The sequence below is a fragment of the Gastrolobium bilobum genome, unplaced genomic scaffold (genome assembly GCF_033153095.1).
Source record: "Gastrolobium bilobum isolate Gb01-03AN ecotype WA unplaced genomic scaffold, APGP_CSIRO_Gbil_v1 utg2365, whole genome shotgun sequence".
In the NCBI taxonomy this organism is placed as follows: Eukaryota; Viridiplantae; Streptophyta; class Magnoliopsida; order Fabales; family Fabaceae; genus Gastrolobium; species Gastrolobium bilobum.
The window spans coordinates 345,566-365,217 of NW_026899145.1; positions in this window are offsets into that span (position 1 = coordinate 345,566).

Sequence of the window (19,652 nt, forward strand, 5' to 3'; positions counted from 1 at the left end):
GTGGTTGGTTGCAGATGGATTTATGTTGTTAAGGTTGGACCTTATGGTCAAGTGGATTGTCTTAAAGCTCGCTTGGTGACGAAGGGTTTCACTCAGGTCTTTGGCTTGAATTTTATTGATACTTTTTCTCCTGTGGCGAAAATGTCTACTGTTCGCCTTTTTATTGCCATGGCTGCTATTAGCCATTGACCTCTCTACCAACTGGATATCAAGAATGATTTTCTTCATGGTGATCTTGAGGAAGAAATTTATATGGAGCAACCTCCTGGATTTGTTGCTCAGGGGGAGTCAGGTCTTGTTTGTCGTCTTCGTAAGTCTCTCTATGGCCTCAAACAATCTCCAAGAGCTTGGTTTGGTAAATTTAGCAGTGTTGTTCAACAATTTGGCATGACTCGGAGTGTACCTGATCATTCTCTCTTTTATCATCATTCTGCTTCTGGATCTTTTTATCTGGTGGTATATGTGGATGATATTGTCATCACAGGCAGTGATCAGTATGGGATCACTCGATTGAAACAACATTTATGTCATCATTTTCAGACTAAGGATCTTGGGAAACTTCGATACTTCTTAGGAATCGAGGTGGCCCAATCTAAAGCTGGTGTTGTGATATCTCAGAGGAAATATGCTTTGAATATTCTTGAAGAAACTGCTCTGTTAAATTCAAAGTCTGTTGATACTCCTATGGATCCAAGTATCAAGCTTCTACCAAATCAGTGGGAACCCTTTTCAGATCCTGAGCAGTATAGAAGATTGGTTGGAAAATTGAACTACCTCACAGTCACTCGGCCTGATATTTCCTTTGCAGTTAGTGTTGTCAGTCAATTTCTCAATTCTCCATGTCAAGAACATTGGAATGCAGTCATTCGTATTCTTAAGTATATCAAGGCATCCCCAGGGAAAGGCCTTGAATATGAAGATAAAGGTCATGATAAAGTGGTTGGGTACTGTGATGCTGATTGGGCTGGTTGTCCAACTGATAGGAGATCTACTTCTGGATATTGTGTCTTTTGTTGGAGGCAACTTGATTTCCTGGAAAAGTAAGAAACAAAGCGTAGTTGCCAGATCAAGTGCTGAAGCAGAATACCGCTCCATGGCGACTACTACTTGCGAGCTCATCTGGCTTAAACAGCTTCTCAGGGAACTTAAGTTTGGAGACACTGGACATGCAACTCTCATTTGTGATAATCAAGCAGCTCTACACATTTCATCAAATCCAGTGTTTCATGAAAGAACCAAGCATATAGAAATAGATTGCCACTTTGTTCGAGAAAAGGTTCTTGCTGGTGAAATTAAAACTAGCTTTGTACCCTCTAATGAGCAATTAGCAGATGTGTTTACAAAATCTTTGAGGGGCCCTCAAATAGAGTTTATATGTAACAAGCTTGGTGCATATGACCTATACGCTCCAGCTTGAGGGGAGTGTTAGAAATATATTGTAATTAGGGTTTCCTTATTTTGTATTAGGTCAGATTACATTAGGTTTGGGTTTAGCTCATTAGTCTGTTTATATATTGTACAACCTTCATCAGTCAATACACACAGATTATTTCAATGTTCCTCTCTTTTCTTGTTATTTAACAGATAGTATTAAAAGAAAATCAAAATCCAACTCTATGCAATGATTGTACTACTCTTTTGACGAAAAGAGCAAGACTAGACACATAATCTGTTCCTGCAGCTAATTTACAAGGCTAAAATTATTAATTTTAACTTCTTCAATTTAAATATTATGTTTATTATTTTATACATCAAACTTATTAGCAATTAAAAACAAATATATACTACTTTATTTTAAATTTGTAACAATTTTGTAGAGTTATAATAAAATCAACTTCGAAGTCAGTGTGAGGGTGCTTCAACTCAATAGAGAAAATAAGGAAGACTGTTACAAACATTCAGTCTTACACCTGCTATACAAAGTCTATTTGCAGTACAAATTTATTCTTATTATTAAATTTTTATATTCAATTAAACTCACAAATTCTCATTTGTGTAGAAACAACACATGTGTCGACTCCATTGACTAATTCAGCAACAACGTTTAACCCAAACAAAAGAGTAGCACTACTGGAAATATCAAATGGTAGGTGACTTTATAATTTTATTTTCAAACCTCATAATAATTTATAATTCCTATAGTTTATTAGCAGTTACATCTATTATGATACTTTTCATTTATTATTTACTTGTGAACTATATTGTCTTATTGTATATCTCAAAATTGTTTGCATTTTTAACAAAAAATGTATAGTAATTTTTTTATTTTCCAAAAATATTTGTGGGCTTAAAACAAACTCAATCTACCTCTGGATCAGGAAGTCTGTTCAAGTCAAGTAACCAAACGAGGGAGAACACCAACATCATTTAATTAAACCTCTGTTATTGAAGGTTAATTTCATCATAAACTACAAAGTTTTTATGATTGGTTGTAATAAAAAGAATGATATACATATCATACAAGTTATTTACTTAGTGATTTTTTTTATGACAATCTCCGTACTTAAGAATTGTCATTTTAAATTATTCTTTTAGAAGGAAATCAACTTACAATTCAAAATGAAGGTTCTTGCTCAAGACTTTTTATACAAGGAGGACATCCACAATCATTGATTCATACACCTGCTATACAATGTATATTTGACATTCAATTTCCTTTTCCTACTATTGATGTGTTTTTATTTTTTAAATGAAATATATTTTTTGTTTTGCATTTCATAATGTACTCATTCTTTTTTTTTCATCAAATGCAAAATATTTTATTTTGGAGAAATAAGATCTTCATTTTCACCGTTGACTAATTCAAGCATAAAGGTACCCCAATTGAAAGACTACATTTGAAGCCTAGTAAACACATCATACAAAAAATGACATCATTTCATCTGTTTTATGGAATAGAGCAATTGATTCCATTGAAACTTGAAGGATAATTTTTTATCAACCCCAAGAAAAATGTAAGGATGTCTTATTATTTTCCAACCATACATAAACAACTCACAATTTATAATTTAATAGTTATTTTCTTTTGATTAAAAAATAAATGTTGTTGCATATGGAGTGCCAATTTATGATGCACCGACACTTCAAAAATCTTTATATGTCGTGTCCGACACTCTAATACGCACCGTAGAAACTCAAAAAAAGGTTCAAAGGTTGCGTTGGATTGCATTTTTAGTTCCAACTATTAGATTTTTTGAATTACAATTACCATTGTATTGAGTTTAGTATAAATATTTGAGATATCTTATGTTTGTTTGCAAAATTGGTGGGTAGTTTAGCTTAATTTTTTGTTAAATTATTGATTATTAAATATAATATGCACTACATAAATTAAAAATATTATTTAATATCAAAACATGTCCTAACGTGTCGAAATCTAACATTTTTTTGAATTAACGTGTCAGAGTGTCGTGTCGTGTCGTATCTCGTGTCATGTGTCAGTGTTCGTGCAACATAGGTGCCAATTAAGGTTTAAAATGACAAAAATCGAATTGACAATGCTATACCTGAGGATGGAGAACAACAAGATACTCAGTAAAAAATTATTATTTTTGAATTCATGAGTTTTGTTCTGAATAAATTGAATTAATACTAAATTTTCTTTTTGGAAGATGTTGATCTTGAGGAAATGCCACTTACAGATTCTAATGAGCAAAATTATTTTATTAATCCCATATTCGATGGTGGTGAACAACAAGGTAGTCCTTTATTGGAATAATACATCTTCAAAAGCATTTATTTCAATTCAAAGAAATAACTGTCATATTTAACTACGTTTGCAGAAACCTATGATATTGGGGATTTTGCTTTTCAATGTAATTTTTGCGAAGCTTCATTTTGGGATGAAGAAAGAGCTGAAGAGACAAAGGGACTTATAATCCTGAATTTGCAATGTGTTGTATGGAAGAAAATATTAGATGCATAATTGTTTTCAATTCAGTCACTATTATTTATTGTTATTATAATAATGTATATTAAAATTATAGTATAATAAAATATAAAAATAATTGTAACACATAATTGCATTTTTTATCTCTATTCTTGATAGTCATTTTTAATGTAATCTTTATACTTAAAAAAATTAACTTTATATTAATTTAACAGATGATAGGAGCAACATTAAAAATAATATATGTATAAGGACTAAATTAAAAATAAATATTATATATAGGGACAAAAATATATTTAGAAATCTATAGTGTAGTCCAACCAGTGATCCTGGGCCAACGTTCTTCATCACGGGCGAGGTAGAACCAGAGGGAAGTACATGTGAGAAGCAGTCCAATATTCAAATTAACAATAAGAGGACTTTTGGGCTAGGGAGTTAATGGGCCGTGAGACAAAATGGTGTTGGGCCTATTCAAGACGCCTGGTTCTTATTGATAAAGGAGACCATAATCTCCAGTAGATAAAATTTAAGTTAAAGAGTAAAGAAAGTGTTAATTTTATAAAGTATTCTTAAATTATAAAACATCAACAAATTATGGTTTGAACTTTGAAAATTAACCAAACTGTGCCTCCAAGTAAAACCTTCCCCTTCTCATGGTAACGTTTTAAATGCTCCACCTAAGTTTGGGAACATTGAGTTTTTACTTTTTAGCCATTGATTATTGGGGAAAAAAAATGGTAGATATTAATGACTTGCAATTTAATTAATAGGTCACTTGGTTATTTAAAATTTATAAATTGTTCCCTGAAAATTGATAATATTGTGTGCATTAGTTTTTTGTTTTAAAAAAAAATCCTTAACATTTTCTTCAGCTTTTCCCTATTGTTTTTGCTTTTGATGGGTCCATGAATATGTTGGGCTTCCTCCTTCAATGCTAAGCCCAAGCCCATTTGAGGGGTTTCCTAAAAACCCTAACTCTAATTTCCACCTCCTCTATATATACTCATTAGTTGTGGGTGGAGGATAGGTCAGATTGAGAGAACAAATTTGAGAGAAAAATTATTTGATTGTTTGAGTAAAGCTTTATGCTTTGCATTTGAGAGATCTCTAGAGAGAGTTTGAGTGAAACATCTCTAGGGTAGTTTGATTATCACCATTGTTGGAGAGGTTGAGTTAACCACCACATTGGTGTATTTGATTCGTTGTAACCATTATTTTCATAGTGGATTTTTGATCTGGACTAGGTCCCGTGGGTTTTTACTTCTTCATTGGAGAAGGTTTTCCCACGTTAAATCTGGTTGTGTTCTTCTTCTTCTCTCTCTCTCCTGTTTTGTGTTTTTTCGTTTTGCTATTTCCGCTGCGCTGCCCGACCTGGTGAAGTTCAGGCCGAGGTATTGCCGAGATCCGAGATCAGGATCTTGTTGATTGACTTCCGCACAAAGGCTGCTTAGCCGAGCTTGAGGGAACCGAGTTTTCCCAACAGTGGTATCAGAGCCCGAGTTTGACGGGTTCTGAGGGAGACGAGATGGAGACCAGTGGCATAACCAATGATGGAGACATGTTCAAGTTGACCGCTGATAATTTCACCTATTGGAGACTGATGATGGAAGATCATCTCTACTGCAAAGATTTACATGAGCCCATTATCCTTGATGAGAGACCGGCAGACAAAACTGATAAGGAGTGGGAGATCCTGAGTCAGAAGGCGGTAGCCACGATCAGGAAATATTTTGATAAAAGCCTCTTTGAGCACGTGTCCGAGTTCACGAACGCGTATGAGTTGTGGACAAAGCTGGAGTCCATGATTCAGAAGAAGACTCCCAGGAATAAAGCATACCTGGTTCGCCGACTTGTGAAGCTTGAATACAAGGACGATATGAGCAAGAAATTGAAGGTGGTCTGATCTGATAATGGTGGTGAGTATTGCGGCCCTTTTGATGCATATTGCAGAGCGGCCGGGATTCGACTTGAGAAGACACCCCCAAAGACACCTCAGCTGAATGGACTGGCTGAACGGATGAACATAACTATTGAAGATAAGGTCCGAAGTATGTTGTCCAATGCCGGATTGCAGAAATCATTCTGGGGAGAAGCCGTCAAAACAGCTGTTGACTTGATCAACCTCTCACCATCAAGGCCACTTGAAGGAGAAATTCCAGAAGAAGTCTGGACAGGTCGAAAAGTGGCCTATAATCAATTGAAGGTGTTTGGATGCCGAGCTTTCGTGCATATCCCTAAAGATGAAAGGGCAAAACTTGATGCGAAGACAAAAGAATGCATCTATCTTGGTTCGCCGAGATGTGAGTCCGGGTTCCGACTTTGGGATCCAATCAATAAGAAGATAGCGAGAAGCAGAGATGTGATCTTTCATGAGAATGAGAACATTCATGACATCTCGAAGCCCAAAGTTCGGGTTACTGTCAGACGTGAAGAACCCATCCCTCCTGTCCGAGCTGAAGCAGGGGGAGAAAATCAAGAAAATGAAGAAAATGATGATCAGCAACAAGCTGAAGATGACAAAGACATTGAGGTCCGAGTTGATGATGAGATCCGGGATGAGAATGATGAACCGGGTTCTCAAGCTGAAGAACAGCCGAGATATCCAACTCGAGAAAGAAGACCCTCTACGAGATACCCATCTGATGAATACACCGTTGTTGCTGAAGACGGTGAGCCTCAGAGTTATGATGAGGCTGTAACGAGCTCAGAGAAAGAAGAATGGGAAAAGGCAATGCAAGACGAGATGAAGTCTCTGCACGAGAATCAGACTTATGAGCTGACCGAGTTGCCAGAAGGAAGACGAGCTTTGAAAAACAAATGGGTCTACAAGATTAAGAATGAAGAGAACGGGCAAAAGCCGAGATACAAAGCCCGGATTGTAGTGAAAGGCTGCAATCAGAAGAAAGGAGTTGATTTTGAGGAGATTTTTTCTCCTGTGGTGAAAATGACCTCGGTCTGAACCGTGTTAGCCATGGCGGCTTCAATGGACCTCGAGGTAGAACAAATGGACGTGAAGACAGCATTTCTTCACGGTGATTTAGAAGAAGAAATATATATGGAGCAACCTGAAGGATTCCAAACTCCAGACCAAGAAGACTTGGTATGTCGGTTGAAAAAGAGCCTCTGTAACATCCCGAGCGTTGACGAGGGCGGGGAGTGATCGCCGGTGCAAAGAGGCACGGACAAGGAGCGGCTCCTGCCAGGCTTCCAGCGTGGGGTTACATGCATGAATGAATCGAATCGACACCCGAAAGAGAGGGATTTCAAAGACTGTGCAGGTATGAGACTGCACAGTTTGTGATAGCTTATAAGAATTAATTGGTACTACCTATACTAACAAGATGCATCTGCTTTTCGGTAGCCCGGAACGAAAGAACTCCATAGTTAAGCGTGCTTGACTTGGAGCAATTCTGGGATGGGTGACCTCCTGGGAAGTTTTTCCAGGAAGTGTGCGAGTGAGGAAAAAGCACACTGAAAAGTCTCGTGTTAGTATGTGGGGATCGTCATTGATTCTTGAAGCGGTCGGGCGTTACAAGTGGTATCAGAGCAGGCCTCTCTTCCAGTACGGTGTGGTTCGAGGACGAACCAGGCGGAAGCTGGTGGGCATGTAACATCCCGAGCGTTGACGAGGGCGGGAAGTGATCGCCGGTGCAAAGAGGCACGGACAAGGAGCGGCTCCTGACAGGCTTCCAGCGTGGGGTTACATGCATGAATGAATCGAATCGACACCCGAAAGAGAGGGATTTCAAAGACTGTGCAGGTATGAGACTACACAGTTTGTGATAGCTTATAAGAATTAATTGGTACTACCTATACTAACAAGATGCATCTGCTTTTCGGTAGCCCGGAACGGAAGAACTCCATAGTTAAGCGTGCTTGACTTGGAGCAATTCTGGGATGGGTGACCTCCTGGGAAGTTTTCCCAGGAAGTGTGCGAGTGAGGAAAAAGCACACTGAAAAGTCTCGTGTTAGTATGTGGGGATAGTCATTGATTCTTGAAGCGGCGGGGCGTTACAACCTCTATGGCTTGAAGCAAGCACCTCGACAGTGGTACAAGAAATTTGAATCATTCATGATTAATCATAAGTTTGAGAAGACAGAAGCCGACCACTGCGTATTTGTGAAGAGGTATGAGGCCGGAGATTTTTTGATCTTGTTGTTATATGTTGACGACATGCTTATTGTAGGGAAAGACAAATCGAGGATAGCCGCCCTGAAAAAGGCGTTGAGCTCGTCCTTCGCGATGAAGGACCTCGGTCCTGCAAAGCAAATTCTCGGAATCAAGATCATCCGAGATAGACAGAAGAAGCTACTGTGGCTGAGTCAAGAGAAATATATTGAGAAGATTCTGAAGAGATTCAGCATGGACAAAGCCAAAACAGTGAGCACCCCCCTAGCCGGACACATAAAGTTGAACCAGAAGCAATGTCCGAGATCTGATGAAGACAAAGATGAGATGATGAAGGTCCCGTACCAATCCGTTGTCGGAAGCTTGATGTATGCAATGGTTTGCACTAGACCCGACTTGGCGTATGCTGTTGGAATGGTAAGTCGGTATTTGTCAAACCCCGGCAAAGAGAACTGGGAAGCAGTGAAGTGGATCTTCAAGTACCTCTGAGGTACGACCGACTTATGTCTCCAATTTGGAGAAGGCAAAGCCGAGTTGCAAGGCTACTCAGATTCTGATTTAGGGGGAGACGCCGACTCGAGGAAGTCGACTACAGGATATTTGATGAGATTTGCCGAAGGAGCTGTCTCTTGGCAATCAATACTTCAGAAATATGTTGCACTATCTACAACTGAGGCTGAGTACATTGCCGCTACTGAGGCAAGCAAAGAGATGCTGTGGATGAAGAAGTTCCTCATGGAACTCGGCCATGATCAAGACAAGTACGAGCTGGGTTGTGACAATCAAAGCGCAATCCATCTTGCGAAGAATTCGACCTATCACTCTCGCATTAAGCATATTGATGTGAGGTATCACTGGATCCGGGATGTGGTGGAAGGTGGAGAGCTCGAACTCGTCAAGGTGCACACTGACCAAAATTGGTCCGACATGATGACGAAGCCGGTTCCAGCATGGAAATTTGAAGACTGCTGAGAAGGAGCCGGGTTGATGCTGAAGCCGACGCATTGAAGTCAGAGGGGGAGATTTGTTGGGCTTCCTCCTTTAATACTAAGCCCAAGCCCATTTGAGGGGTTTCCTAAAAACCCTAAACCTAATTTCCACCTCCTCTATATATACTCATTAGTTGTGGGTGGAGGGTAGGTCAGATTGAGAGAACAAATTTGAGAGAAAAATTATTTGATTGTTTGAGTAAAGCACTACTAGAAAAAACCTGTATAGCGAGGGAATTGCTATGGAAATTCCCTCGCTAATTTCATCCTCGCTACTTGCGAGGGAAAGTAGTAGCGAGGATGAAATTAGCGAGGGAATTTCCATAGCAATTCCCTCGCTATACAGGTTTTTTCTAGTAGTGAAGCTTTATGCTTTGCATTTGAGAGATCTCTAGAGAGAGTTTGAGTGAAACATCTCTAGGGTAGTTTGATATCACCATTGTTGGAGAGGTTGAGTTAACCACCACATCGGTGTATTTGATTCATTGTAACCATTATTTTCATAGTGGATTTTTTATCTGGACTAGGTCCCGTGGGTTTTTACTTCTTCATTGGAGAAGGTTTTCCCACGTTAAATCTGGTTGTGTTCTTCTTCTCTCTCTCTCTCTCTCTCTCTCTCTCCTGTTTTGTGTTTTTTCGTTTTGATATTTCCGTTGCGCTTCCCGACCTGGTGGAGTTCAGGCCGAGGTATTGCCGAGATCCGAGATCAGGATCTTGTTGATTGACTTCCGCACAAAGGCTGCTTAGCCGAGCTTGAGGGGATCTCTCTGAGTTGAGGTTTTTAAGTGTTATGATATTGTAAAAGAAAAAATGATCTGATATCTGGAGGAAATTTAGTATGGTAAAACGATAGCCTTCACGTTTCGTGCACAAACTTTCCAATGACTTATCTAAATTATGTGAGGATTGTGTAAGTATAAGTTTTTACAAATATTATTACCTTTTTTCTTTTAACTTTTTGTTTACTTCATGCTATTCTTTTTATTTTTTTATATAAAATATGTTTCAAATCTAAACTCAAAGTAATTTAGAAGTTAAATAATACCAGGCAAGTTTTGACTAAGACCAATTTTTTTACTAATAATTGGTCCAGGTCTATTTTGATAGATAAATGTAAACCTATGACCAAATTCATTCGCTAAAGCCATGTTCCACAACTTCTTGCAAGATAGTTTGGTTCGTCATCAATCAATATTCAATAGGGAATAGTTGCGTTTCTCATGCCCAATTTTATCATAAATTCATAATAATAACAGTAAGAAGGGTGCTTTTCGTATTGGAAAATCCAAATGTTAACTTCATTTTTGATTGAAGAGTAGATAGAAATCATGATGGCCTTGCGGAAATCCTTAGTACCAAAGGCTTTGGGAATTATAAGCTTAAGATATTTTTATGGCAATAGCAGTGTATCATTTCATGTATTATTTAATATAATTATGTTATATGAGATAATTTTAATTATTTATGAACACATCAATGGTAATAATTTTATCACTTCATATTCCAATTATTTTTGTTCTTATCTCCCATCATTATTGATTTGCCAATAAATGATGAGGATCCTCTCATATCACTCTACCTATCCACATGTGTCGGTTTCGGATACAGGTACCCTTTTGTTGAAGGTCGTTCGAGCTTTTCTTAAGAGTATGACATGGGTTACTTCAGTGCCGTAGCACCTGGTATTCGAACATTGGCTCGAGGCATTTTCTCTACCCTTTTTACCCTGAAAAAGTAGTGGCACCTTGCGTCCTTAAACCGATAACCATCTTTAGGCTTCATATTAAATAATACATAAAATGATTCACTCCCGATCACAATAGAGTTATTAATTAAGCTCATAACGAGTTCAATCATTTTCCAAAGTTTCTTCCCAACCACACTCTTGGGAGAACCTAGCATTAGAAAAGCACAAAGTGGAAATCATTTTATTCAATGGCACGACATTGTTCCCATTGCTTTGACGCCAACAATTGTTTTTTGTTTGTTCAAGGTTGATTCCTAAGAACCCGGTGCATCTGAATCGCATCATCAAAGCAATAGCAATAGAGCTTGGGACCAAATGGTTGAAATAACAGTGAGCATGGTGGCATTGAATTGATGTCGATCTAAAAACAGCTTGCCAATTCAACTGCGTTTGGATGCTAAATTTGTGACTGAAGCTTGGCATCATCAAAGATCAAGGACCTTGTCTTTCTTGGTTTAGCACTTTCGGGCTACTCAATGATGGCATGTTATGGGTTGGGTTAGGGACGTACAGGTCCTAGAGGACTTGACAAGGAAGGTGACAGAAAAATACTACATGTTATAAATGACAAATAGTATGTTATGTTGATTTTTTTATATAAAATTTAATGATATTATATTTATATTTTTAGAACTTCAGTTCATTTTGAAATTTCATAAAAATGTATTACATATTTTCTTTAAAAAAAATATGTATAAGAAAGAAATACACAAACAAAATGACTATCATTTAACGCTTAAAATATTATTAATGAAATATTTAATCACATTAAGTTAAATTAACATACTTATATGTTTTATTCTTAATTTTGATATTTATATAAAAGGTTTCTAATTAAAAAAATTTCACGAAAAAAAAACTTAGCACAATTAAATAATCAAAAATATAGTTCTCCTGCGACAATAGCAGAAGTTTTCTTCCCGTTGACCCATCGGAAACATGCAATGCTCTTTTGTATTTTTTTTTTGGGAAATATTATTCTTATGCAACATAAGATAACATTTTTTTCCTACACACCCATTGATTTTCGTGTAGTTTAATTTATAATTTTTTATTTTTTATAAGTGAGTGGGCCCCATCCATAATTGTGTCTATGGTAGGAGATAACACTCTCCTACAACATGAGATTACTAAAACCTTTTTTTTTTTAATGAAATGGGATCTACATAATTTTGTCTCAAAGAGGAATTTTGTTGTTGCATGTAAAGTGGCATGAAAAGTGATAACCCCTTAAATAATACATTTTTATCGTGATTTCATAAAAAGATTCACTTTATTTTAAATTATTATTATTTTTAATTGTATTTCTTTTATTTTTTTCCAATTATTCTGAAAAAAATGTTTATTTTTATTTTTGGTAAATAAAATGTTTATCTTTTGGGTACGTAAAACCTTTTCTTATGATTCAATGGCTAATTGGGCATACGAGATAATTAATAAATTGTATGATTGTTCTGATAATTTGATGGGACCAATGCCGGTTAGTGGTCACCATTTCTTGGTCCCTAAAGACATTTAGTAGAAGAATTAAGGATTTTACACAAAAGACAAAAGGGTGGGAGAATTGAGTGCCCGTCCACTATTGAGAACATGCATGAATCGTATCTTTAAATATACGACCTATATGGTACAAGTGTACAACCCCGTTTGGCCAGGCACAATCGAAATTCAAGAGCTACCTCTTTTTGTTTTCTTATTTTGGTTTGTTCTCACAACCACCACAACCTTTCCGTAGGGTCACAACATGCCTCCGTTGAATTGAAGCACCAGAACCACAGGTATATTGTTATTGATCTCTCAGTCAAATCAGGTTGAACTCGTTGCTTAGCCTATAAAAGTCCTCTTCGCACATTATGAAACTAATCAATTTTTGTTATTTAGTACTTACCATTTTTTACCAAAGTATAGAACATGGGTAATTTTCGGTATTCCATTAAAAAATGTGGCTGTGTCATAAATTTTATTTCTTATGTATTCCTATGAAAAATTTATAAAACTAAATAAAATTTACTAAACTTGTTAGGGATAGGGATATATTTGTTTTCGTTAAATGGTGAAGTATCTCAATATAATAGTAATATTGAAGCAATAGTATGAACTATGAAGTAGAACTCACATGGTGTTAACTCAGGTTAAAGCTCAGAATCATAAACAACTATGGAGAGGAATGGTGAATATTACTCTTTAATGGAGGAATGGGGTACATATAGTGCGATTAGAAGATCATATGATTGTGGTTTATTTGACAAGAAAATGAAAACAAAATATTTGGCATGATTTGATATCTAAAATTTGTGACGTGTTTTTAATAATTTAATTGTAATTATTTATTTATTTTTAGAAATTAATTATCATTATGTTTATTTTAGGAATTTTCTTTAATTTTTTAGGATTGTGAATTTTATATTTTGAATTTTGAATTAGTTTATAATTAGTCTATAAAAAAGTTCTCATGACTTTTATTATTTGTTAATAGAAATTAAGAATGAGAGAATTACTCCTTTTCAACTCCAAAAAAAAGAAGAGAATTACTCTTTTATGAAAATCCTAACTTTCTATTTACTCACAATTTTTATGTGATTTCAGCATCACATTTAGCCCCTCTTTGAATATGAGAATGATTAACACTATGCACCAACAACAAATTAAATGCCAAAAAAGTAGCAGCAATTTTCAATTATTCTTGCAACCAAAACTTTATTAGATTTGTTTACAACATCATTTGAAATAGTACTACTACTGTACTAGTATCATGGGTTTCACGTGACATTGAAGCTGAGCTTGGAGCAAAAACTGATCAAGCGAGAGCATTATACGTTGCAAGAGCAATCTCACAGACATAGCTTTGCCAATCTTCCAAGGCTAAACCGCAGATTCAGAAAATTTTGTTAGAGGTGGCGAAAGAAATAAATTTTAGACTGAAATTAAGAAACAAAATTCACACTAATAACACGATAATGATTAACACTTAGGAAAATTTAAAAATAAAGAAGAAAACTCGAAAGTTTAGCTTCAAAGATGATCATCCCTCCTAAGTCCTAACCTTTCCTGACTCCACCACTACATGGCTTCCTTAAGCATACTTTATAGCAAGTTATATGCATTTACATAATGTATTTAGCATAGTTCAGCCACGAAAATAATATATAGAATGGGTATAATAACTATTTTTTTCGCTTTTTATCAATTACATTAAAAAATAATATTCAAACGTTATTTTATATAGTGCGGTATATTGAAAATTATAACATATTATTTCTACAAGAACATGAATTGTGAATTATAGAATTTTTTAAGTTTTTTTTTATAAATTACGAAAGCAAAAAATTAAATACTAACCAAATGGATTTAAAAAAAATTAAATTACCGAAGAAAAACCAAATGAATAGTTTCCAAAAAAATTGCTCTTTCTATTGATGCAACCATTGTAAATTGCTTATTGTCTTCGGCAAAATTGACAAAGAATCATTAAGGCCCCTTCTTATATGGACGGTTTATTTGTGCCTTGGTAGTTTATTTAACAATTACATGTAAATGTATTGGTATGTGTTTATTTTCACTAGTTTGGGAGCTTGTTCTACTGGTGAAGAAGCATTAAATACCACTATACCAGTGTTTTCTTTAATTAAACCAATGGAACAGATCATGCGCAAGTGTCACGTACTTGTTGATTATATGTACGCTAACTCCAACTCATCTAATTTTAGGAATCTGACCTAACCAGAAACAAGTTAATAATTTGAGTCCTCCCCAAAATGAAGACATTATCTTTTGCCCATATTATATGTCATTAAAATAAAATTTCAAGATTATCTTTATAGCTATTATATGAAAGCTCTGAAATTAACATTCGTATTTTGATGTTCTCAGCACTTGAAACTTAGGGGGTGTTTCAACGTGTTTTTTTTTTTTTTTTTTTAAAAGCTGTTTTGAGGATAAATTTTGAAAACTGATTTTGAGAGTAAAAATAATAATAAAACTTGTTTGAGTATAATTATTTTTAAAGTTATAAAGAAGTTATAGTTATTTACAAAAGTTTCATTAATGAATTCTCATATTTACAAGATTGCCACTGCAAAGTAATTTAAAATAAAAATAAAAATTGATCTCATTATGAAAATGTCATTAATAAATCCTCATATTTATAGGAATATCACCGCAAAAACAAAAAATTGAAAACATTGTTTTGCTTTTTCAGTGAAAGAAAATATTGTTTTGAAAACAGATATCAAACATTCTTTCCAAACAACTATTTTTGTTTTATTGTTTTTAAAACTATAAAACTATTCTGGAAAATAGAAATCAAACAAAGTCTTATTTTCTGTAATCAGAAATCTCAAAATTGAATGATGAAAATAGAAAAAATTATATTAGAAGAAATGCTTCCAATACGAGTCCAATAATACTCAAATCGGATTAAATTGACTTGAAAAAAAAAAATCTCATCACAGGTTAAATTCAAGAGCAAACATGCTCCATCCCTAAGAGTAGGTTTATTTGTTTAAATTGTTTGAAACATATAGGCTTAAAATTAATTGTTGTTGAGATCGAGAAGTTTTGCCCATTAAATATAAACGTAAATTGCAAGTAGAGCCAATAACATGAAAATTGAAAAGGAATCTTCGATCTTAAGGCTGTATCCAATGATGTACAAGAACTTGAAAATTAAAAAAAAAAAAAAAAAATGTACTAAACTTTCAGCCTCAAAAATCCCTCAAACCAAAATACAAAAAAAAAAAAAAAAAAAAATCCCTCAAACCTCTTACGAAGAATGTGTCTTTTTTTCAGAAAATTTTTAAGGCAAAATCATTTCTTATGTTGATAGAAGGAATTTTATTTTTTTTTACAGCAATCAATTATAACTATATACTAAAAATATTACAAAATTATAATTTCAAAAGTTGTCGACTGATATGACGGAAAAAAAAAATAACTTTAATATTATAATTATATATTATCTCTAATATATAATTATAATTGGTTGCATAAGAAAAAAAATTTATAGCAATATAAGAAGTTCGAGACTCAATATTCAAACCAAAATTTACTCTCTCTTTTTCATAAATATAATAATGATGTAGATTAGATTAAAAAAAATGTGCAATATACCGTTTCAGGCTTTCAGCAGCTAACAGGTTATTATTATTAAAACAAAATTAATATATTAATATGTTGACACATTAACAAGGTGCTCGGATCTCATTAAAAAGTAAGCAAAAGAAGTACACTATAGCCCGTACATCAATCGAGTGTAAAATTAGCATCTTTGAATTCATTGAAAAAAATAAAATAAACCCTAATATATTTGGAGCAATGTTTTAAAAAGTGAATCAGACCGGTCAAATTGTGGAACAGTGATCAATTTTCTACATTTTTGGCATTAATATACTAAACTGTTCTATGAACAGTAAAATTTGAAATTTAGCGAATTTGGTAGTCAATAATTTTGTTACACATGATACACTTTCGCAGGAAAAGCTGATTGTCACTTGTCCAAGTTCATTACGACTAGTAGTGAACTTGGTAGCTAATGATTTCGTGACATGTGGTACATTTTCCCAAAAAAAATTGACTGGACGAAGTTTGCTACCAATCACAATTAATGTATCAATCACCAATCACTTCGGATGGCTATAACTTTTGATTCATATATGCAAATCGGATATTTTTTATTTTATTTCACATAATTTTTCGAGATCTACTCATTGACACTTCATTTGACATATTTTATCTATCATAAATATCACTCGAATTTGTAACAATAGTATCAGAAACAATTAATGCATCAATCACCAATTACAATTAATTGTGATTCGTGATTGGTACATTAATTGTGATTCGTGATTGATACATTAATTGTGATTGGTGATTAGTACATTAATTGTGATTAGTACACTAATTAAATAGTCATTTTCTTTCGTTTTTTTATTGTGATTGGTACATTAATTATGATCGGGTAACAAGATTGTGCCACGTAGCACACAAAGTTCGCTACCCCTGGTAGCGAACTTCATTCAGTCAACTTTTTCTGCGAAAATGTGTCACGTGTCACGAAATCATTAGATGGTAAATTTTATTGTTTGTGTGACAGTTTGGTATATTAATGACAAAAATGTGGCACATTGGTCCTTGTTCCTCAAATTGCTAACCGGTTAATTATTAACTAATTATTTTTTTAGTTTAACCAATTGATTCAATCACAGTTTATTTGTAAATTTAACGACTTAAACCAACAAATATCAACTTATAACTCTTTTGACTACATCACAAAGAATCATTTTGAGCTTTGAATTGTGTATATTGTACAAACTTATTTTTTAATTTTATCTTTGTACTAATTTAATTTTATCATAAAGTGGGAGCAGTGAGAATTGAATTTGTGACCATTTGGTCACTCTGCGGTTAATATTATATAAAGAATTATTTCAATACATAATTTTAATAATAATATAATTATTATTATTATTTAATAATATTTTCTATTTCCTTAATTGCCTGAAAATTTTGAATATTTGATAAAGTTCGAAAACTTCAACTTAAAAATATTATCAATAATCTTATAATATTGAAGACTTGTTACATCACTTGTTAAAAATAGAAAAATAATTGACTCACTTAAGTGTATTTATTCTAACAGCTACTTAATGATTAATGTTACGTAAATCTCATTTTTTTACTATGTAGATTTTTTTTTTTTTTTGACATTTAGTTGTAAATAATTATTTGCTACATGAGTGCTAAAGATATGGTCATTCACGTGACCACAATTTTTCAAATGGAAGAAAAATAAAATAAAAAGAATTATAACATAAGAATTTTCATTAATAACTTTATCATTTAAGGAATTAAAGACTATGCACGGTATCATTCACCAATTTAAATCATATCAAATATTTGAGTTCTTTCAGTAAAACATAGAACGAAAAAGAAGTATTAACCATTAAATTATTATTATAATCAATAAATTAAATTTAATATTTTTGAATTTATAGAATTTTCGAAAAATCACACTATACAAATAAAAAAAATTTACAATTTTTTTATACCGACTTTAATTACCTCTTTGAGGCGAGTCGGCCCCCAAGTATTCTTACAAACATCATCTCTTTGAATTAGCAATGAGACTAATCGTAAACCGGGAATTAGTCACAGTTAATTTACCATATTTTTTAGTATATGACTCATTAAATTTAAAAATAATTTATAAAATGTAATTGTATTATTTACGATACTAATGATCTTTTATGATACTAATTTGAATATGGTAAATATGCTAATGGGTTTAAGTAACACTGAATTCCAACATATTCAAGTAAAGGTCGTAATTTTCAACACAATAAGCTAATACGACGTGAAAAAATTATGTTCATGTTGATCCATTTTCAAATTCGTGTCATATTTGTATTGAAAAAATTGATTCAAAAAAATTTGTATTGTGCCGCTGTCAAAGCACAAACTCGAAATTGACCGCATTAAATTTTTTATAAGTTATTTGTGTTTGAGTCGTGTGTAAATATGTTATTTGTGTCTTATTATGTTGTGTCGACCTGCACAATAAATAACATAGTTTGGGGTTGAAAAGTTATTTGTGTCGTGCCGCGTCAATCCACATAATAAGCAACACATTATGAGTTTGTTGGTTAATTCATATCATATTGTGTCAACCAGTAAAATAAGCAAGTCATGTTCTTGTCAATTGTTAAAATCTTGATTTATCACTATGATTCTATGTTTTTACAATTTTTTTTCACCAAAACGATTTTACTAATATTTCAAAGGCTTTTACGTTTTTACGATTTTTTTACATTATGATTTTACATTTTATGATTTTTTTTACCCCCTTTCGATTTTACTTAAGATTTCGATTTTAACAACCTTGTCGTCAAAGATTTTAACCTGATTTTAAATTCGTGTCATGTTCATGTTGAGTATATAATGTTCGTGTTGTGTTGATTCGAATTGTGATTCATATATTCAAGTCTTATTTATTTATTTATTTTAAACAAAAGGCCTAAGCCACAAAACAAATAAAAAACATAAAAAGAAACTTAACTATTGCAACTCAAAGCACGATGTCTTCCAAACAGATCAGCAAGAAATAATAACTGAATGTTAGGGAGAAGGTTCTTCTCAAACAAGATAATCTTCATACCCTTCAAAACTTTTATCCAACTGGTGAAACATAGATACTTTATACATGTTGGTGTTGTGTTGATTCGAATTGTGATTCATATATGCAAGTCTTATTATTTCTAAAGTTTCATTTTCATTAAATTGGTAATTAAGTTGTTCAAATCATGTTTTTTAATTTTTTTACCCAAAATGGTTAAAAAGCCAACAAATAACATGAACTAAAATAGAATTGCTGTTATATACTTTAACTTAAGGGATGGCAAAACTCAAATATTTGGTGCTTGGACAGAAAGAATCCAGTTTTCTTTCTCACAGTAGTTGACTCGCTGGAAAGCAAGGGTAAATTAAACGTGAAAAAAAGTTATTAAATGTAATGAGTTGTATGCCACAGAATGAAAATTAAGCACTAGAAGAAATATGGGACAAGGTTAGTAGTTTAGAGTCCATAATGAATGTACATTAAATTACTGATATATATATATATATATATATATATATATATATATATATATATATATATATATATATATATATATATATATATATAAGGGGGCAGGTCCCACTTTATTTTTTTATATTTTTTTAACTGTGTATTATATTACTAAAGTGTTGGATATTGTTAAAGAATTAAAGAGGAACACCATATTCTAAAATACACATTTAACATTTGTATATGCTGCTTTCAGAAATTTTGATATTGGTTCCTTTTCAAAATGTTTTGAAGGGATATATGCATTTGATTATAATTTTCTTAATATTCTAAAC